This window comes from Plectropomus leopardus, chromosome 13 (assembly GCF_008729295.1).
Source record: "Plectropomus leopardus isolate mb chromosome 13, YSFRI_Pleo_2.0, whole genome shotgun sequence".
Taxonomy (NCBI): domain Eukaryota; kingdom Metazoa; phylum Chordata; class Actinopteri; order Perciformes; family Serranidae; genus Plectropomus; species Plectropomus leopardus.
Window position 1 is genome coordinate 7,056,081 of NC_056475.1, and position 21,466 is coordinate 7,077,546.

Below are 21,466 nucleotides of genomic sequence, written 5' to 3' on the forward strand. Positions count from 1 at the left end.
CAGAGTGTGGTGCCCAACACTCCCATCCACCATCCTCCTCTACCTCCCAATGACAAAGTCAGCCCATATACTAAATCACTTTAGAAACGTTGACATTATACATAATGTACAAATGTAATGTATCTGTGGTTTGCATAAATGTATGAAGGTAAAAATTACTTCTGGCAACTTTGCCTCCTCAAGCCAGCTTACAGCTAGTATTCATGACGTTACAAACACTGACTCCCTGTGTGTCTCTGTGTAGACTAAATGATACAAGACAATGCTGGGCGTCACAGCACCACCTGCATGGATTACTCACTGATTTTATACAACCTCTCATCTATAGAGCTGCCTAGTTTTGTGGTTTTCTGATGTCAAGGCTTCACAAGCGTTTGTCCATTCAGTCATCTCATCCAGACTTCTTATCTAAAGCTCTAAAGCAGCAGGTAGCTAAATCAGATATGCATTTAGAAATTCAAGTATAACTGCAGGTGAATCATGGGTACAAGGCCACAGTGCCGGTTTTAATCAGCTGGCTGTCCGCCTGTGGTCAACAGTGATTTTTGCAGTGAATGCTTTAAAGAACAGGAGTTCAGACTGCAAAGGCAAGGAGGAATTTCTCTCACTCGGTGCCAACAAGTGCAGTAAGAGCATAATGGTGTTATAGCAGCATTGACTGTATGATTATTCCGGAGCTGGAGAGGGTTATGAATACAAAAGAAGGTCTCATATGCACCTGATGATTCAGATGATCTGTGGATAATTTCAGCACAGAGGTGGAAAGTTTCACTGCACACTGCGATCACATCACACAGCCTGTGTGGAACGTAGAGAGCCCACTTGATAGAGAGCAGCTGTAATCAACAGCAGGATGAGGTTCAGTGGCCGACCCGCCTGGTCTGGAAATCACTTGTCGAACCACAACAACACCACATGATTGGGCAGCTCTATGGTGTGTGTTTGTGTGTGTGTGTGTGTGTGTGTGTGTGTGTGTGCTGCTTATTGTTTACAGAAAAAGTACTTTCGACAAAAAAAAAAAAACTTGCAGCATTTTCAACTGTAATGTGGCTGAAAATGTACCTGAGTCATTCCATAATTGGGGGTTCATTTAATGTCCATTGATGCTACTGATATTCTTTCTTGCCACTTGGTTCAAAAATCTCATATTACAGATTGTGGAGAAATTTATTATAAAATCTGACAAACATCTTGTGCACACTATACGTTTCATTTATCTTGAAATTTCCATTATGTTTTTATTTTGTTTTTACAATGTCCGTTAATTGGTCTTGGCAATTCTTAAAAGTGAGTTTTACCTTAAAATAAAGAAAAATGTCTCAGTTCATTAAAGAGCCAACCCAGCAATTTTCTGTTGCTGGTTAGACTAAGTGCTGCCGCTGCCACCAGCACACAGAAACCCCTTGCGCTAGGGTCAATGGAATTGCTATCATAAAGTGATGTAACAGAAAAAAATGTATTTACTAGGGTTCGGTAAAATACTTTCAAACAGTTTTAATGTTAAGCTACACACTGGATCAGACCAGTTTATCAAATTCACTAGGTGCCCCACATGATTCAGCAGCCACTACTGAGTTGTGCATAATGACACTGTGTCCTAACAGGAAACGGGCTTTTGACTATCGAGCAGCATCACGTAACCTCTGAGCTCTCTGTCCACACTGAATCCATTCAATATACACCTCTGTCACTTAATATAAACAAACCACATAGCTATCAGCTGTGCACTCGAGATCAGACTGGAGATTGTAAACACTTAAAAGATGGGTGAGTCGCCTACTTGCTATCTTCCTATGTTTGTAACGTCACATTTTAAATCAGAAAACATGTTTTATAATTTGATATTTTCTGGAAACTACATACTAGATAGCCAACAGCAAATGATGTTATCTTTGTTTGTTTTTAGCAATGTCAATTACCTAAGCAGAGACTTTCAAATCTAAAATGTTGTCATATTGGCACAGTTTAAGTCTTTTTAGGAAAATAACTCCATGTCGCCATGTCTCCTTTCATCACCAAAAAGTAAAACATCAGTGTTTCCATTGCCTAGCAGCTTTTCACCCTAGCCTCATCACATCCCTTTATTTTTATTGGGGATGCAGGATATTGAAGGTTTTGGTCGATATCAAATATACCAGTACATAATTTAATTGGTCAATAATACAAATATCAATCATCAAGTTTCTTCTGTAGTGGAATTAACATATTATGCATATTAATATTATGCATATTCTTATTGTGATGGCCCACCAGCAGATGAAGACATGAAATACAAAGCTTTTAAATCTATGTAATATTCATTCATTGTGTAAAATATGAAAAATAATTTAACTTAGGACTGATGTTTCGCACATGTTCACTTTGTCAATAAAAAAAGGATTGGTTTGTGATATCTGCAGAAAGCAGCATGTTGGCCAATTCTGATATTTCATTTTAAAGCCAATTTCTGCTGATACTGACATTGCACTGATATTATCATTCATCCTTTATTTTTATTTTTGGGGTCTCTGACCTTCACCTCTGTGGCTTTTTCTCAGCCACCTCTCCTTCATGATAGCATTCAATAAATTTCAGCACCTCAGCATGTGCTGCAAGATTTACCATCTTTCTCGCTCTAACTGCCTTTCCCTTTTCCCACATCCTTGGGAAATAAATAGTGTGTGAAAGGTGTGTGAAAGCCGTGTGAACGCAGCACGAGAAAACTGATCCATGTTTCAAAGTGTTAATGCATCCTTTAAAAAACAAAATACAGAAAACACTTTGAGCTAGTTTGAGTGTTTCCCTGTACTTTGCAAGAGCACGAACGCTCCCTGTTGCCATGGCTACAATATGTTTTGTGGCTCGGTCCGAGCCACTTTGTTAGGGGAATATTCCAACTTAAATGATTGTCTTTTATTGACAAAGCACATTACTTCTGTACTTTCAGTATGTCAGATGTACCCCCAATTATCAAGTGACTCACCTGCTGCTTATCAAAAGGGCCGAATTTTCAAAACAGAAAGTTTACGTCAAATATAAAAAAAAAAAATTATATCAAAAGCATGTATTGTTTACAACAGCCTATCGTTGCTGAAGTTCAAGTTTGCTGCTGAGAGGGCAAACACGCCCCTTCCGAAAGTCACTGCGATTATTCAGTTGTGCAATGCAAGCTTTGCTGAGATGGACCAGGATGAGAATGGCAGATTTTTTAATATACTAGCCGTGTATGTATATTGTTACTATGTATCTGTTGAGGGTTTTTTTTATGTAAGAAGCTCCACTATAAATGTATCAAACAGAATGTATATGTTTAACCCCTTCTATTCCACAGTAGAGAATGTGCAGCTTCGTGTGTTGTTGATCTTGTTCATACGTCAAATCTCAAGCTCTGTATTTGGAGCACACATATCTGGGAATAGAGATGGTTGAACCCATGAGCTCTGTCACTCAAGTCAGATAACAAATTTTACTTTTACTCCCTCTAGCCTGTTGAATTATTTAAGTTTTTTCTCTTTATTTTAATATTTTATGTTACAGTTAGATACCCCGAGACCCTGTGCAGCCCTGGAAACTTACCAGGACTGAAAACTCCCAACTTTAGTTGCCCTCATGGACCAGTGGGCTGGGATGCATGCCATGTATTTGTGATTTTATGAGTTGATAAAGCAGTATGACCTTTTCTGCATGCCCCCCCCAACACCCACCTTTCTTGTAAACTCCCACCGTGCAATGAATACAGAACACAACACAGAATAAGGCATACAAATAGTCCTCTCGTAACGTTAAGGATTCCTGTCAGGCTTGCAATTCAGCTAACAGCTTTTTGTCATTACCTCACGTCACTGTAAGTGATAGGCCGGGCATGTTTGTTTCTAGGAGCATGTCGATCCTTTCAATGTGACTGTTTTTATAATCACATCTTTATTTATAATCACGAACTGCCCTAATGTCCATTCGTTATATTATTTGACCCTTTCAAATCCTCATTTTTGACATAGTGTTATGAGAGTTATCACATTGCTTTCACACTGCATTCTGTTCAATCTGAAGAAAATTTGATTTTGACAAATTGTATCACACCTTCAAATCTGGGGAATTAAATGTTTAATGCATCGCATCAGCCCTTACTTCTCCTTTTTTTTTTTCAAAGTGTTAACAGCCTCTTCAGCCACATTGATTTGTGATGCACAAACCGGCTGCGAAACCTCTTTGGCATCTCAATATAATCCTTGACACAGCAGTGATCCCCTCTCTCTCTCTCTCTGATGAATATGTAATGAATACAACCAACATGTGATTTTGATTTTGTAATCTGTCTGCCTTTGTATGCAAGCTCAATATTATGGAAAAAAACACAACTGCATGCGTATGTTCTTGGTTTTGTCATGAGATGATTTTGCCTAATGTTTGATACTGTTTTCTGTATAAAAAAAAATACATGACTGTGGATGCTCTAAGATTATGCTATAAGTCAGTCTTTCTTCTGGACAACATTTTGTACCTTTGAACACTATCGCATTGCCTGTTTGGCTGCTGTATTGAATATCTGGAAGCGTGACTTGATGTGAATTAAAATCTCTCCTTTGTTGTTTTGTTTCCTTTTTAACACTCAGGCACTTGTTTGCATTTTTCTGGTTTGCTGAATGTATGACTATAAATGCATTGTCACCAATTATATTTTAGTCCCACGCCAACTGGACGGGTTATTGTGCCTTTCCTTGATTCTATTTCTGTATTATTGCTCATATGCTTTTAGGGGAATAACTAACTACTGGATTATTGCAAAAAATAGTTTATATACAGTATGTTGCAATAATTTTAAACTTAAGAAAATACATCCAAACAGACAAAGCATAGGAAATTTAAGAAAACATCCTCATAAATCTGACAATAAGTGAAGTTAAGAAAAATTCTGCAAAGAAAAAAACAAAAACACATTTCTTTTTGCTGACACATACAGGGCAAGATGATTTTCTGGTTAACCACAGCGTTGCTGGATTGTAAATTTTCAACATATCTGCTACATAATAACATGCAATTGTAACATATCTGTGGTTTGCAGGAACATACCGTGCCAATACTTTTTTTGGCGACTGGGTTTATGTTGGTATACCAATAGCTACTGACTTCATCAGTGGTTATTTTCTCAGACTTAACAACTTTGCTATTGAGACATTGCACGGGACAAGTGCTCCCTGTGATAAGAACAATGATCTTTATTTGCAACAGAGTTTCTCTTTAAACAACTTTGCAACTTGAAGATGCTGAACAAACCTTATTTTTCGTCATTACTATACAAAATAAATCTTGCAAAAAAAAAAAAAGTTTTTAACCAGATGGCTAAAGCTGCTAAAGCTTTTAATGTTGCAGTATAAGCACAAATTCAGGCACATTGAATCTGGAAACTCTCTATATATATTACAGTGCTCTACCTTCTAGTCTGTCTTACACTGAGAGCTATTCCTATTCAGAGCCCAGCTGCATTGTACAGGTCTGTTGAAAAGACAGGCAAGGGGTCTTCCCGTATGGGACAAGACAATTCAAGAAGGTACAGATTTCCCTTTTGTGCCTTTTTTGCCAGATTACTCTTGCAGAAACCCAGAAGGCTGCACAGTTCGGATTCTCAGGAAGGTAACAAAGGAAAATCAATTAGCTGTGTGACTGCCTATTTCTTTATGCCCTCATCCCCTAATGCAGCCCACTTCAGTACAATAGTGAAAGAGTCTACACTCTCTGTCAGTGACATTCAGGCACTAAAATCCTCTCACACAGGGATGTCAAACACATGGTCTGCGGGCCAGACCCAACCCACTAGAATGTCCAATCCGGCCCACTGGATGACTGTAGTGTGATAACTTCAGAATTGTCTTTAAATAGTAAGTTAATGCCCAAAAGACTTTTTTTCAGTTGAAAAACAATATAGATGGGTATTTAGTAGTGTTGTTGATCAAGTCAGGTTGGGCTCTTGACATTTTACTGCACAGTGTTAAAATTCCACATACTGTGTATAAATATGCATACTGACCGCCCTCTAAAAGTTGAAACCTGGTTATTGCAATTGAATTTTGCTATTGGCTGATCGTGGCAGCAGAAGCCTTTTGTGACCAAATGACCTCCCTGTCGCTGCCCCATTACTGCCCTCTTACCGACTACTTCGTGTGTGCAGCGAGGACTTTCATATTTTATATTTATAGACTTTTTTCACATTCCAGGGAGGAGGCACTCAAGCCAAAAGTGAGTGGTTTAGTTACTCTTTAATTCCAATTATTCAAGTAAATGCACTGCTATTCCTATTTTGCCACTAGGTGTCACATTGTCTTAACAAGAATAGCAGACCCTATGCTGGATAAGCCGTTATAGATCCCAGGTGCTTTTGGACTACGAAACACAATATAGTCATGTATGGGCTACTGTTCATGCAGGAGTCATCTGTGAAAACTGTCTTTCTCAAAAATGAAAAAAGAAGGGCGCTCCACACAGTCATTTACTTCTGGCGGCCAAATAGATTTGGCTCTACACTCTCACAGTGCAGAGTGTACGCTGGGCACAGACGGAGCAGCAGAACACCAGGTGCATTGAAAGTTGCTCTCTTCTATCACTCTGTTCTGATCAGCTCAGTACAGTTGATTAATCAATTATTCAACCCCCAAGTCACAAATACTGCTGAGGAAACAATATATGGAGAGCTCCACCTGCACTGTGTTCACAGACACACAAACAACTCAGAATTTAAAGAGGAGACAGAGCAAAAGGGACATACAGACTTAAGGTTAGAAAAATGAAGTTAGCTCTAAACAGATCAGCAGATCAATTATCCACCCAGCATTGTTAAAACATTTAATTTGTATTGTATGTGTTGTAAAGTAATGAACAAATGTAACGTATCTGTGGTTTGCAGAAACGTACACCACCAACATGTTTCCTGGCAACTGGGTTGATTTTTGTTTCTTTTTACATATACTGTGCAATTACAAGCCCTTTTTCCAGCAACATGGCAGCTGTTTTCAGCAACAATACCACCAACTACAAACTCACTGATAAACCCACTGTACACTACATGCCACAAAGACAGTTTCAGCAGAGAAAGTTTTCGTCCTTTTTGTTGTTCTTCCTATGTTTCATCATTAGAAAGAAGGATGACTGTCCATCCCCTCATTCATTTAATCACCTAGCAAAAATCCAAGGCCCATCTCATCATAAAACACACATTCACAATATCTCTACAATTATTGAATGATGAGACATCTGTGAAGAAAACAATGCAACCAACTTGACTGACGAACGCAAAAATGCACAATTATTCTTGGCACTTTGTCTGACAGCCAACAATTGAAGGATATTTTTTAGGGATGTATACAGAACTGCGGAAGAAACCCATTTACTTTGCTGTCAATAGAGGGATTTGGGGGATATTTTGAACTTGTGATTTATGTCTTTGAGCAAAACAGAAATGAGAAAATTTCAGCTTTCAGCCATCTATCTAACAAATGGAGAATTCATGAAATGATGAACGAGTGGCTCTGGTGGCTCATTGAATCCTGCAGCTGAACTCTGAGGACTCTGCCTCTGCAGGTGAAATGCAGAAAGAGAGCAGTACAGCTCGTCGCAAGACACATGCAACAGGCGTCACAGTGAAGCTGAGGTTAATAAGGTAATTTTCTTGATAATACCCTTAAAAGGTTGAGTGTGATATTTCCGTGGGAAACATTATCAGGCGTTGTTGAGTGTGAGTTAATGACAGTGTTAGTATCTGACCTCATGATTTCTGTTTTCAGTATGCCGGGGGTGACCATGGCAACCACAGAAATCACTGACTACATAGCGCATTGCATTTTTAAATACACTGAAAGGGGAGAATCCTGGCAGATATTAAAGGTGTTAAGTGTTTAAAGGGTCTTGACATCCATATTGAACAATAGCTGAGCAGTGTAGGCATCACCAGCCACGGTTTTATTAAAATGCAGCAGAACAATGGGCCTCATGCAAGAACCTCTCATACAAACAGATTTATTCCTAAGAACGACCTAAAATGTATTTAATCCTTTGAAAGCTGAGCAAATTATTTATTTCAAAAACATGAGAAGAAATTCCAAGTTACAAGAACATCACTTGAAATGTAGAAAAAAAGGTTAAAAAAAAACAACAAACATACAATCAAATAAAAAGAGGTAAAAAAAAAAAACAAAGACAGATAAATAGATAAAATAGTTAATTATTCTTATTATTTAACTTTTTGTCCTTTTTGTCATTTTCTTGAACTTTTCGCTAATTTCTTGCAAATCTTTGGTTATTTGCTTCTTTAATCTCTCAGTGCTTTTTTCTCATGTATTTTTAAAAAATTAAGCCAATTTGCTCAGGTTTCAAAGGGTTAATGACACAATCTCACAAAGAAGCATCGCCTCAAAAAACAAGAGGAGGCTGAAACAAGCAATTAACTGCAAGTTTGTGCAGTTAGAAGACTGAGCCCAACTTTGAGCACTTGCAGCATATTATAAATGCTATTCTAACTGCTACTGTAATTCTGAATATATAATATTGAAATGTAATAATTACAAATAACCTAAATCTTCCTTTAGACTACAAAATAAAATATAATAATATTATAAAGTAGTTCACTCATTCTTTTTGTGGACGTTATGAAAATTTTGATATTTACACAGTTTGAATACAGTGACGGCTGATTAAAAGTTGCAGCGAACACTTACACAACCTTTCAGTTTAGGTAACAGGCTTTGGTATGTTGTGTTCTTGAGGGTGTACAAAGTCCATTCATCCATGGAGAAGGGTGTTTGCACAGATCACAGTTGTGTGTACTGGTGGAGGGAGGTACTTCTAAGACGTGGGCTGAGACCTGCCAACACCCGGGTTGTTCTCAGGATTTCATCTGGGTCACGGGGAAGAGATTATGGCTTACCCCTGTCCTCCACTTTACATGCCTGTGTGTGAGACTCTGCTGCCTCTTAAATGACAGAGAGCAGCAAAACACAAACTTCTAAACATGGATTCAGAATCCATTCAGACGTCACTCAGCACTAAAACCTGCTCATTTTTTAATAACTTAGCAATGAAAAAAGCTCAAACCCACAGATCAGTGTAATTAAATCAAAGACTGAAACACATGGCTCCTATAATCCTTCAGCAAAGGCCAAGTCTGACTCTCAGCACCTGATCACATTATTTCTGGGAAATATCTGATGATTCAGACACCCAGGTAGAATCACATTCATTATGGATAAATGGCATTAAGCGACCAAACAAATTCCTCTTCCTGCTAATTAGCAGCTGTTCAAAATCTACAGGTGTTCAATGTAACACAACCTTTATATGTTTAATTATCTTTACGGTTTATCTTCTCAGAACACGCGTTCTGGTCAGCCACGTAATCACTACAATGTTAACAATGTACCTTTCTGTAAACCGTGAATATGTTATATTTGTGTTTTGTTATCTGGTGTATATGTTGAAACTTTAAATTTCTTTACATGTCAACAATGCTGTGGTTAACATGTGGTTAGGTTTAGGCAAACTGTGTCACAATCCCGGCTGTAAATACAGCAGTGTCTCTGTAAAAATCAACCATTTTTGTGGCACTATTCTGCCTAGAAGTGTAGTGTTAAAATATGTATGTTAAAATAAAAAGCTTTTCAAGGCACCATCTCGGCAGAAAACGCAGAAATTTCTTTGGAACAAAAAAAAAAATTAAAAAAAAAAAACTTTTTGGCACCATCTGCAGCAATTTTGTTGTTTGTTGTACTCGAACAGTAATTAAAAACAACCAAGTTTGGAGTCACAAACACCGCTGGCAAATGAAAAATATGAAGCCACAAACACAGGTGGAAATGCTATGAAGGGTTGTTGGTATCGAACAGTGGTCTGCAGATGACTGCGGCTTGGCAACTACTGTATCTTGCTTTGGTGACACACCATCCACTATGCCTCCTTCTCCTGATGACAAAGGCAGCTTATACTGAATATCACTAAAAAATGTTTATATGATAGGTATGGAACAAACAGACCACATTTGTGGTTTGCAGAAATATACCATGCCAGCAATTTTCTGGCAACTGGGCAGCGATCACATAATAATACCAAGAAACTTTGGAAACTACTGCAATTGAAGTCACAAAGGTCAGTTGTTAAATTTAGTGGAATGGACTAACACTTTGAATCGAGCATTCAAGCCAAAATCTCCCTCAAAATACAGTAGCACAGATGCTCCAGTCGAGGACAATAGGTTATTAAAAGTGTCATTAAACTGCCATTAAACTGACAGACACATGACTGAAAAGAGAGAAAATTCAATAGGTCTCACTATCACACCTCACACAGACATGGTGACAGACGGAAGAAGAAAAATCGAGTGTTTGATTGATATGAATGTTTGAAGACAAGTGACGTTTTTAAACATGCATTGTATACTTTAATAGAAATCCATCTGAGGTTCATTTCGTCTAAATCAGGAAACAGTCAGTTTAGTACGAAGCTGCTTTTAGAAACTGTATTTGTGATCTCCATCAGGTAGAAATGTTTACTTAAGCTTTACTTACATCATTAAATTTGGACTGTAGTATGTTTATGTGTGGTTAATGTGATAAATTTTGAAAGGAAATAACATGATGGCAGCATAAACTCAGCGTGATGAGTTTATATTACAGGTGAGCTGAGAGCAAAGTCAGTCCAGTCCCCAGAGGGAAATAATGGCATTGTTTCTGAAAACCATAATTACTTACATTTCATTTGTATTACATCAGCATTTCTGAATTGAGATAGTATATGAGCTGACTTTGTCATTGGAAGGATGAGAGGGTGGTAGATGCTGTGACGCCTTTGCGAGATGCCTGCTAAGCTGCAAACCACTGCTAAAAACAAACAGCAGAACTGGTTGTTCATCAAGTTATCGCTGCATTACAAGCTGCTTTTTAGCCACCAAACCCGGCTATTTTTTAGCGATCTGTTACAGTTTTTCTCTGAATAACATGCTGGGTGACGTGTTTTCCTTTATGCAAATGTCCAATAATCTGTCTGGTACGATCATGACGCAAAGCTGAGGTCAATTTTTGATCTATTATTGTAATTTCAACAAACATAAGTAGACAGCTTTTATTGAAAAAAGCTTCCACAGAGCTATAATCAGTGACTATTTGGCCACAGCTAAAATGGCAGCAGCAAAGTATATCCACATGACCAAATGTGTCCAGCAGTTAAAACCAGGTCTGATTATACCTGTGTTACCCCCTTTATGTGCTTTGTCTGAACCTCCCAAATCTCTTTTCTTCATTGTATTTTGGCGGTTGCATGGTCACTGGTAGGGCGCTCAATATGAAAGTTTGTAATCCAAGTTTCACCTCTCGTCACTGTGGTCTCCTTTGGTATAAAGCACCTAATAACAGCCGAGTAGATTGATAGTGTGCAGCTGTGCCGTTCACTGTGCCACACTACAGTATTTTTTTGTGAGCTGCAGTAATCAGAATCCCCCCCCCCCCCCCACCGCTTGCTGCCATTTGGGGCCACTGATGTGTGAAGTCGTTTTGTACACCTTTATGGACAACCGCATCTAGAAAAGTGCTGAGTGTGCTCAGAAACTCTGGTGACTCAGAGTCTGGAAGCTGCAGGAAATCAGTCTGCTGGAAGCATCGATTAGAGCCTGAGGCCGACGGGAACGAATGTGAGAGAGAGTTTCTGACCAAACATGGTTCACTTTTCATGCAGATTCCAGAAAATGTTTCGCCTCTGTGTTGGGTAATGCCTTATTTTCTACAGCACGGAGACTCAATTTGCCTTGCTTGGGGACCACTTTTGCAAAATGACAGAAGGACAGGGGCCAGTCGCAGCAGCCCTGCACATGTTTGTAGGATTTTAGGATGTATCTAGGATTGTATGATGTTTGGACATTTGTAGGAATTTAGGATGAACTTAGCAATTTAAGAAATTTCAAGGACTTTAAGATGTTTTTAGGATTTCAGGACATTTCTAGGATTTTTGCACATTTCTATGATTACTAGACAATTCTAGGATTTTAGGACATATCTAGGATTTTAGCACACTGCTAGGATTTATGATGTGTCTAGCATTTTAGGACATTTTTAGGATTTTTTTGGATGTTTCTATGTTTTTTGCACATTTCTGGAATTTTAGGACATTTCTCGGATTTTAGGACGTTTCTATGATTTTAGCACATTGATAGGATTTTAGGACATTTCTTGGATTTTAGGACCTTTCTATGATTTTAGCACATTGATTGGATTTTAGGACATTTCTTGGATTCTGACATTTTTAGGACTTTAGGTTGGTTCTAAGATTTTAGCTTAGCTAGGAGCTCTGTCGGGGGGCGGAGGATCCTCCACTGGCACTTTTTTTGATAAACAAGCTCTCTTTTTATGCTTTTTGATGCACTCTGCCACCTTATGTATACTTATGCTGTACTGCAGGTAAGGGACATAAAATATATAACTCAGAGTACACCGACTCTGAATCAACTGCACCACTCCTGAGCCACACAGATTTTCCCACACTGTCAACTCCTCACACAGACAGCTGTCATTTGCAGCGTCTGCGATCTGCTTTTAAGACTTCTCAGTAAAGCAATCATCATACTGCTGCCAGAATTTAAAAAACGGTCCCTCGCTCAGCTGCCTTTGGCTGTCATCTCAGCGTGCTTTTATGCTCCACTCCACCTCCTCCTGTGTTAATTCTGCTCCTCAGAGGCAGATCCAAGTCTGGGAATGAGCGTCCACTGGCAGGATTTCCACTTTGGTCTTTGGGTTTATAGTTTTATGAATAATGTGACGTCACACTTCAAGATATTTTCAGAGCAACTACAAGAAAATACTCTTCAAAAACACTGCCGTTACCATCAGCATGTTGGAGTTAAAGAGCAAAGATTTTCACTTTCTCTCTCTATTAATGCTTCACACAATACTGGGGGGAAAACTGACAGCATCATGAGACTCTTTTCCGCTCAGAGTTTAACTTTGTTCAAGTTGCAGCATTCAAGGCCGACTTCCAAAATGGAAGGAAGCTGGAGCAGATAAGCACAAAGCAACCCAAAAACAGTCTGCAAAAAGCTCCACTCACGTTGAAAAGGCTGCTGTGTGCTGCTAAAAACACCTCATGAGTGATCAGGTCCTCAGGCTCTGAGTACCTTACAAGCATATGATATAATAAGCTACAGACAGGATGTTACACTGTAATGAATGGAATACACCAGTAAAGTAGATCCATTTTTTGCCAAATGCTAAATTTGTGAAGTCGAATGAACTCATGCTGACTTTTCCTCCCCTTACTTCCTGTTCTATTCCTGTAATAGTTTGGCTCTGTCCTCATTAATTTTGGTAAGAAGCAGTGGAGGTGTCAAAAGAGAGCAACTAAAAACCAATACAGATCAAAGTCATCCCCGAATAGTTCCAGAAGTCCAGTATCCCGATGAATTACGTTCATATTAGCTGACTCAGCAGGTTTCATTCATTGCATTGGAGGCAAAAAGTAAGAGTGTGAAGGTGCTGAGTTCATGTTCTGCAACATTTTTTTCTTCTTCTTTTTTTTTAAACTAAATCCTTTCCCAAAGATTAATCCAGGGCATCTACAGCTATCAGACACTTAAATTTAGCTTTTAAGACCTTTTAAAGACTATTTTTTACCTACACTTAAGACAGATGTTTGACAAATCATGTTTTCTTATTCACAATGAGTACATGTAGGTGCAATGTATGAAATGAAAAGACACTATTAGGTTCTGTGGTTTGTGGACTTATACAGAAGAGTTTGACTCATTTTGACAAAAATAAGTTATAAATGATAAAATGGAACTAGATTATAAAACTTAAACAGCCTAATGTTATAAAATAAAATCCAAGACCCTGAAGACGTGTTAAGGACCTGCGACACCCTGTATTCAAGTGTGTCAGATGAGCAAATTTAACCATACTTCGACCATAGTTTATTTACCGTAACCACAGTATTTCTATAATGTTGCTATGTGCAAAGACAGGACTCCACAAGGAAATAATTTTAAAAACACTGGTAATGAATTTTGCAAAAAATATGGTGGAAGGTAACTAAGTACATTTACTCAAGTATTAACTCAGTACTATTAGTACTTTATCTCACTTCATAATTCTACTCCACTGCATGTCATACACAAATATTACTACTACTAGTACTTCTCAATCCACTACATTTATTTGATAAATTCAGCTACTTTACAAACACAGATTATTGATGATGATGATTGATTATTGATATAAATTATATGATAGATAGATGAGGCTTCACAGCAGAACATGAATTAATCCACTTTTACCAGCTGAAACATTAAGTGATATGTACATTAACAGGGCTCTAAATACCACATGCATATGCACGGTACTGCACGTACTCCTAAAGCTCTATATCAACTTTCCCCCAAGTGTTACATTACAAGTTTGAACTATAAAGGCCTAAGTCAGCTCTTTGCCTCCTCTTTGCTCAGCAGCAACGGCATCTACCACTTGGCCTCGTCCACACAGTGATGGCAGAGATTAAGCATTACAGCCAGAATCAAACTCGTGTAATCATACATTTTTCAGTTGGTCCCAGCATGAGTCTTTTTATTTGACAGAACAGCTCTGCAATTTCACTGTAGTCCTTTGCATTGTGCTGTGGTGACAAGCCACTCATGGGCTTTGGAAGTGTTTCCACAAATATAGCAAATATGTTTTTGTTACTCAGGTTCAGGCTCAGTTTCATTGAGTCGCAAGGGTTTCCTGACTCTCCAGCTTGTCCAGGTCCTAGCTGCACAGCCCAGGACTGGACTATTTGAGCTTTAAATATCTTATCTATTTGGAAATATTATATATTTATCTTACATAGGTTTCATGAGCCCACTCCTGAGAGGAAAATTTTGCCAATATAAGTATCTGCAAACCATGCATACATTAGATTTGTATGTTTTGTACGCATCATATCAATGTGTGTTTTAAGAGAGTCATCACTGTGTTTCCAGCAGTTTTTTAGCCACCAAATGTGGGAAGTTTTTTAGAAATTCCTGTTTTTCCACTGTGGATAGTGCCACAAAAACAGCTTCTCCAGCTGTGTCTGTGCCACCCTGTTTTAGTCTTCTAAGCCGAAACCTTTTTGTAAAAAGTTCCAAAAAAAAACTACAGCAGAGTCTAAACCTAACCACACATTAACCACTATGCGGTTAAAATATAAAGAGTTTCAATAATCATATACATTTGCTTTGCAAAAACACGCAATGTCAACATTTTTTCAGATCATTGGGTTTGTTTTGTTCATGTGGTTTGCAGAAATGTTCAATGCACTGCCACATAATGCAGAACAAAACAACGCAACAATATCCTTGGCGCTGATTTTTACTGTAGCAGAACTTTTCTTGCAGTCAGCCTATGAATTTATCTTTTTATTTTGGAAAGTTAAACAGCGGGTGATTGACAGTTCCACAGAGGCCAAGCTGATACTTGTGACCTTGTGGAGAAATCTCTTCCCAAGTCGTCTTGGCATTAATGTGCCACGCTCTCCGGGACTTTTCTTTGTACTTTGAGACAGTGTCTGTGTGTCAAACGTCAAGTGTCTGTCCACTGCAGACTACAGAGACGTGATGCATTATTTCAAATACTGAATGTTGGGGCTTATTTTCTTCTTGACTGTCACGTCTCCTAAGATGAAACCTCAGCTGGTGATCAAACTGGCAGGATTTTTATTCATCCTCCACTCTGGGACTCGTCATTTGTTGTGAATCCGTGTCTTGGCAGTTAGAGACAATATCAAATGTCTTATGGAGGACACAAGAACACATAAGACGGCATGAGAAAGTGGCCCAACTCCAGTGTCCCCCTTAAGGTCCAAGAACTGAACCCTCACAGATGTTCGTTGGCGTCAGCTGTCCCACTTGTGTCTTGGTGCAGGAGGATGTTTATGAGGAGTGGGACAGCAGTTTGTGATATTAGATTACCTGGAGAGAGACATTTCTGTAAGAGGTGAAGTGTGAGGCTGATATTTCATACTACTTGTGCTTAAATGAACTTTAGTGCTTGTTTTTTGCCTAACATTTGATTGCAAAACATTTCTGTTTATTTTGTGTTTCTATTTATTCGATTAAGTGTTTGACAAGACTGCCCCATATCCATTGATACATCTGTCTTATTGCAAAGCACATGTAGCTCACAATTATACACCAGTGGCAGATTTATCAGTCATAAGTATCAGGGTCCTTACTTTTAGACACAGGATAACAAAAGCAAAAATGCAGCTAAATGTCTCTAAAACAGTCTGTCGTGGATTTATCATCTGCGACTAGGTAGCTAACTAAGCTTTTGGGTCAAATTTTTTAAAAATACTTTAAAATTTTCTATATTAATATATTATGACTGCAGGACTCCTCCTGCTGTGTGCTATGAAACATTTTGCTTGAGAAAAGAAAATTTTGAGCCTACTTCTTCTATAGCTGCCAACAGCATTCCCAGTTAGAGAAAGGTTGAAAATAAGGCAATGTGACTTTGGTCCCCAGGCTCCCAAATCATTACATCTGCCGCTGATAATAATAATAAGAGCTCAGCGTGAGTGGCTGGAGGAGACACAGAGCGATGCCCTCCGGTGTTTCTTAACAATTCCATCCAAAGTCTGACTAAACCTGAAACTAAAACAAAACAGTCTAAAGGAGTCACTTTCCACTGCTGAATATTTGGCTGTTTGTTCATTCAGACACTTTGGTGCTGGGAGGAAAGTTCCTCTTTGTTTGTCTGTCTCACTGAGCTACTGTTGGACCATCAGCTGTTTGAACCACTATAATGAAACACTATGGAAGCACATATGACTAGATTGTCAAATACTCAGCTGTATTCTAGAGTCAAAGTCGTTCGCTGCAATACGTAATTGTTCAACACCCCTACTGTTGTGGTATTTTGCTGTGAGATTTTCCTCTGTGTTGTAAGAACACGAGACAGAGCCCAAAAGCATAAGACACACGCCAGATGCGCGAGAGTTGGCAACCGAAGTGGGGAAAGGATTAACAGAATTTTTAAATAACAGAAATAACCAACATGGGCAAGATTACGTCGGTTCGAGGTTCTGAATGTCAGTTTCGAATAATTTTCAATTAATTGCCCAGCCCTGGTAGTAGTAGCAGTAGTCGTAGTAGTAGTAGTAGTAGTGAAATACACATTGGTCTCAGTTTAGGTTGCTACTATAGTAAGCTTGTTCACCAGACACACTAATAGTTGCACATGAATATACTGTAATACATTCCTCATACTAGCACTCTCGTGTTTCTGCTTTTTTAAAATGCTAAAAAAACAAGTAAAGATCAATGCAAATCGCTTCAGCTGAAAACTTCCACATCCAGCTTCCAAAACTTGACCTGCCATGCCAAATTACAGTTGCTCTCTTAAGTTCTCAATTTTCACTCTTCAAACAACTACTGCCGTCACTTCTCTTGTTTACACCCCCATGAGTGAAACACTAAGGATGCCTTCTAGGGGAGAGTGTGTGCTGTTATCCCTGAAATGGGCCCATTTGTACAATTCAGCACGTTGATTTCACAAAAACACCCAAGTTTTCAAGAGGAACCACATCGGAAGAGCAGTGGGAAGCAGCCAGGAGGTGGCCGACACAAAATGGAACGAGCTTCGCGATCAATTTGCCAAGGCTAAAAAAAGGAAGCTGAATGGAGCAGCTGTGGAGGAAAAGACTGCATGTTCCGAACACCGAGACCCCCTCCTCGTTCTAGGACGGCAGGCTTTTCAACCTGCCTTCAATTGTGGCCATTTGGAAAAGGTATAAACACTTTTTCCTTCAGCTGTAATTGTACAGCTGAAGGCACTTGCTAATACCAGCGGCTGAGAGAACTTTAAGGTTCCTGTGGTGTTGAAAAACATCCATAACTTGATAGATAAAAGCAACTTAATGACCAACATGTAACACCAAAAGCACCACCATCTAAGTGAGTGTATTAATAGTTTGATAGAGCTCTTGTGTCCAGTTCAGGTATAATTATTTACTTACAGGCGCAACACAATAAAAGATCCACTCCCAAGTAATCAATATAGTATCCATTATACATGAAAAGTAAGTGGAGCTACATTCACCAGATCTGGTTTCCATATACATTTTGTCAGAACAGCAACAAAAACAAAAAAATCAGAAACAGCAAAGAATTTTAAAATCAGTGCATCCTTAAAGATATTTTTTTTTTTTTTACGAAAGGGTAAAGACCCTGAATGTGCTAGGTCTGGCACTGTATTATTTAGGAATTATTTATAATCTATATTATTTCTTTAATATTTTCAGTCTCTCACATAGGAAAATGTTTTTTTTGCCCTCACAGAAATATCCAAACAACAGCAATGAGCTCATAAATAATAATAGGTGATAAAAATGTATGATGTGTCTGTCATGAAAAGCATGTAAATGTCACTGTTTAACTATCATCCAACAGTATATACGACGAAAGGAAATCATGTCAGTGTTTCTCTCCAGACCAACCCGGTTATATGTTGTAATAATTATTATTATATCCCTTAATGGGCTTTAAATGCCTCATTACTACACAGTACTTAATGTCTTTATAATATTATTTGTGTGTTTACTTGTACTGGGATCTATTTACTCTCCCATCTGAAGATTAGCAGTACAATAGTGGTCTGTCACAGGGGAAATACTTTTTTTACCCAGTTCAAACACGTTGACACTCTCTGTTGTGGTAGCAGAGCTGTCTTTGTTTGCTTAATTAATACTTTGTTGTGGGCTGTTATAGCTAATTGTTCTTGCAATTAGAGTGTTGGCTGGAAATACTAAAGTGGCAGAGGCCCTCAGCAACAATTAACACCGCGGTGCTGCTCCCGTGATTTATTAGACAACTCGTCGGGGAAGTGGTTTAAGATTTTCAAATGAAATGCAGAGGTGCAGCCCGCGGGGCAAAGGTATGGTGAGGACAGAGGAGGGAGGGAGCAGTTGTGCCTGTTTATGTGATAAAAATGGACCGAAAATACATTTTGAGTGTCCATCTGTGAGAGAAAATGCTGCAATACTTCTAAGAAGACAGAATTTTGGTGATATTCGTGGTGTGGAAGTCGAAATTCAAATCAGGATTAAAAAGCACTCCAAGATTGCTCGCTTGGAGGCTTGAGATTTAGAGGCAGGGATTTGAGGTTGGTGTACCACTTCTTCTTCCTCTGGGCAAAAACACTCAATAAACGGAGGACAGGAAGTAACTCGTTGGAACCCTGAAGCCCTCAACCCAAATTCTATAACAATATTAGAGTCCAGTCGCCAGAAAAACAAAAAATGTTTGCACTGTACATTTAAACCTTCGAACCCTGAGCAAATTGGTGCAATTTATTTTAAAAATATGGGGGGAAAAGTCAATGGGCAACTTGGTAAAAAAATATATATACATATATTTTACACAAATTGCAAGAAATAAGTATATGTAGAAAGTGTTTTTTTAAAGCAAGGGGGAAATTTCTAGGAAATAATGTCTTGTGGAAAAAGAGAAAAAAGTTTGGGGAAATATTTATTTATAATTATCATAATTACAAATTTAAAGTTATGTTACAGAATTACTTTAATTTTTGAAGCACACTTTTCAAGTCTTTTTTGCTATTTTTTAAAAACTTTCTTTTGTCTTTTTTTAAAACCTAATTTTGAGGTAACTTTCTGGTAGTTTTTACAAAGTTTTCCTTTCATTGGTAATTGCCATCTTCCAATGTTTTTGAAAGAAGTCAAGCCAATTTGCTCAAAAGAGTTAACCACATATGTCATATTTGCAAGTTTCACATGTAGCATAACAACATTTCTAAAGTGACATAATACATGAACAGACTCATTAGTGAGGTGTAGAGGAAAGTGGATGGAGTGCGACATAGATGAGACACCTGCCAAGCTGCAGACCGCTGTTAAATGCCAAAAAAACAAACATCAACTGTCTTTTGGCGACCCCTCACAGCATTTCTACCATTGTTTGTGGCACCAAACCTGAGTGTTTTCACCAAAACAAAGCGGCACACAGCATTGACATGATGCTCAAAGGTCAGCTCCTCATCAATGACAGTGCTCAGATATTTCTTTCATGTGTTAACTGGAGAAGCAGGGTATCGAACTGACGACCTTCTGCTTAGAGGATAAAAAATTCTATTTCTGAGCCGCAGCCACCCAAATAACCACACAATTTTGCAATCAATAAAATGATCCGCTGGTATGGAGCAATTGTCCACTTTTGCCCAGTTGGTAATTCAGCCTCAGTGTGATATTTGCATTTAGTTTCTCTACAGGAGGACCAAAGAAGTGTCAAACAATGCAGTGCAGGAGCAACTGAAACAAAATGTGTGTGTGCTGTTAGCGAGCAAACACGTAACGAGGAGCTCCTTGACTTTGAATGCAGACAACTGCCATGGATGAAAGAAGAACAGGAAGTACCATTCATGTAAAGAAAGTGTTGGAGGATGCGGGTGGAAATGTGTCAAAGGCTATTTTTCCACACACCCAGCCTTTATCTCACCGTGCTGCTACAAGCCGTGTGCAGCCTCACAGCAGGAGACGGCCGCTCACACATGGACTAAAACACCGGAGACGCAACAGGACGCCAATTATTGTGAATTTAAAAACATGCTTCTGCCCCGACGCCATCGCTCAAACGTTGTCCAGCGTTTGACGTGGTTACGTTGAGAAAGGTTTCATTTAATGCAGATGTCCTCTGAAACACAAGAGAGACCACCTGGCAAATAGCCTGACAATGACGTTTGTATTGATTTCCTCATAAAATTGAAGAACATTGTTGGTTTCATATTTTACACTCACCTTCGTCCAAGGACTTCAAACAACATGAAGGTAAAGCTGTTAACACTGTGAACAGCTTTCCAACGTAGTACAACGCAATATTCAAATATACTCAAAATGCACCCCCTGCCCCATTGCCCCATTACATTGATACTAAATATAAATATTTTTTTGCTTCGCAACGACAGGAAACTCCCGTTTTGAATAACCATAAGCAAATGTGATTGTAATCATAAATAAACTAAACAAATTGCCATTTTTATTACTATCTGCATATTACTACCTGTTCTGGTATTACAGCACGAATGCTTTATGAATGCAAAATGGCATAGGGCCAGGGGCCAGTTGCAGCAGCCTCATGTTTCTATGATTTTTGGACATTTCTATGGTTCTTTTAGACGTTTCTCAGATTATAGGAAATTTCTAGAATTTTAGAAAATAATAAGCTGAGCTAAAACCCCAGTCGGGAGATCCTCCACTGACACTATTTTTGATAAACAAGCTCTATTTTGATGCTGTTTTATGCACTCTGGCACCCTGTATATACTAAGAGTCCAAAAACAATTCCCAGTGTGAATCACTTAATTTCTATTGTGAATTAGAAAATTAGAGCCACCCTGCACCCTGCCAGGGGCCAGATTTGGCCCGTGGGCCGTAAGTTGAGTATCACTATATTAGAGTGTATGTTCGCTGCTTCATTGCTGGGTAGGTACAAGCA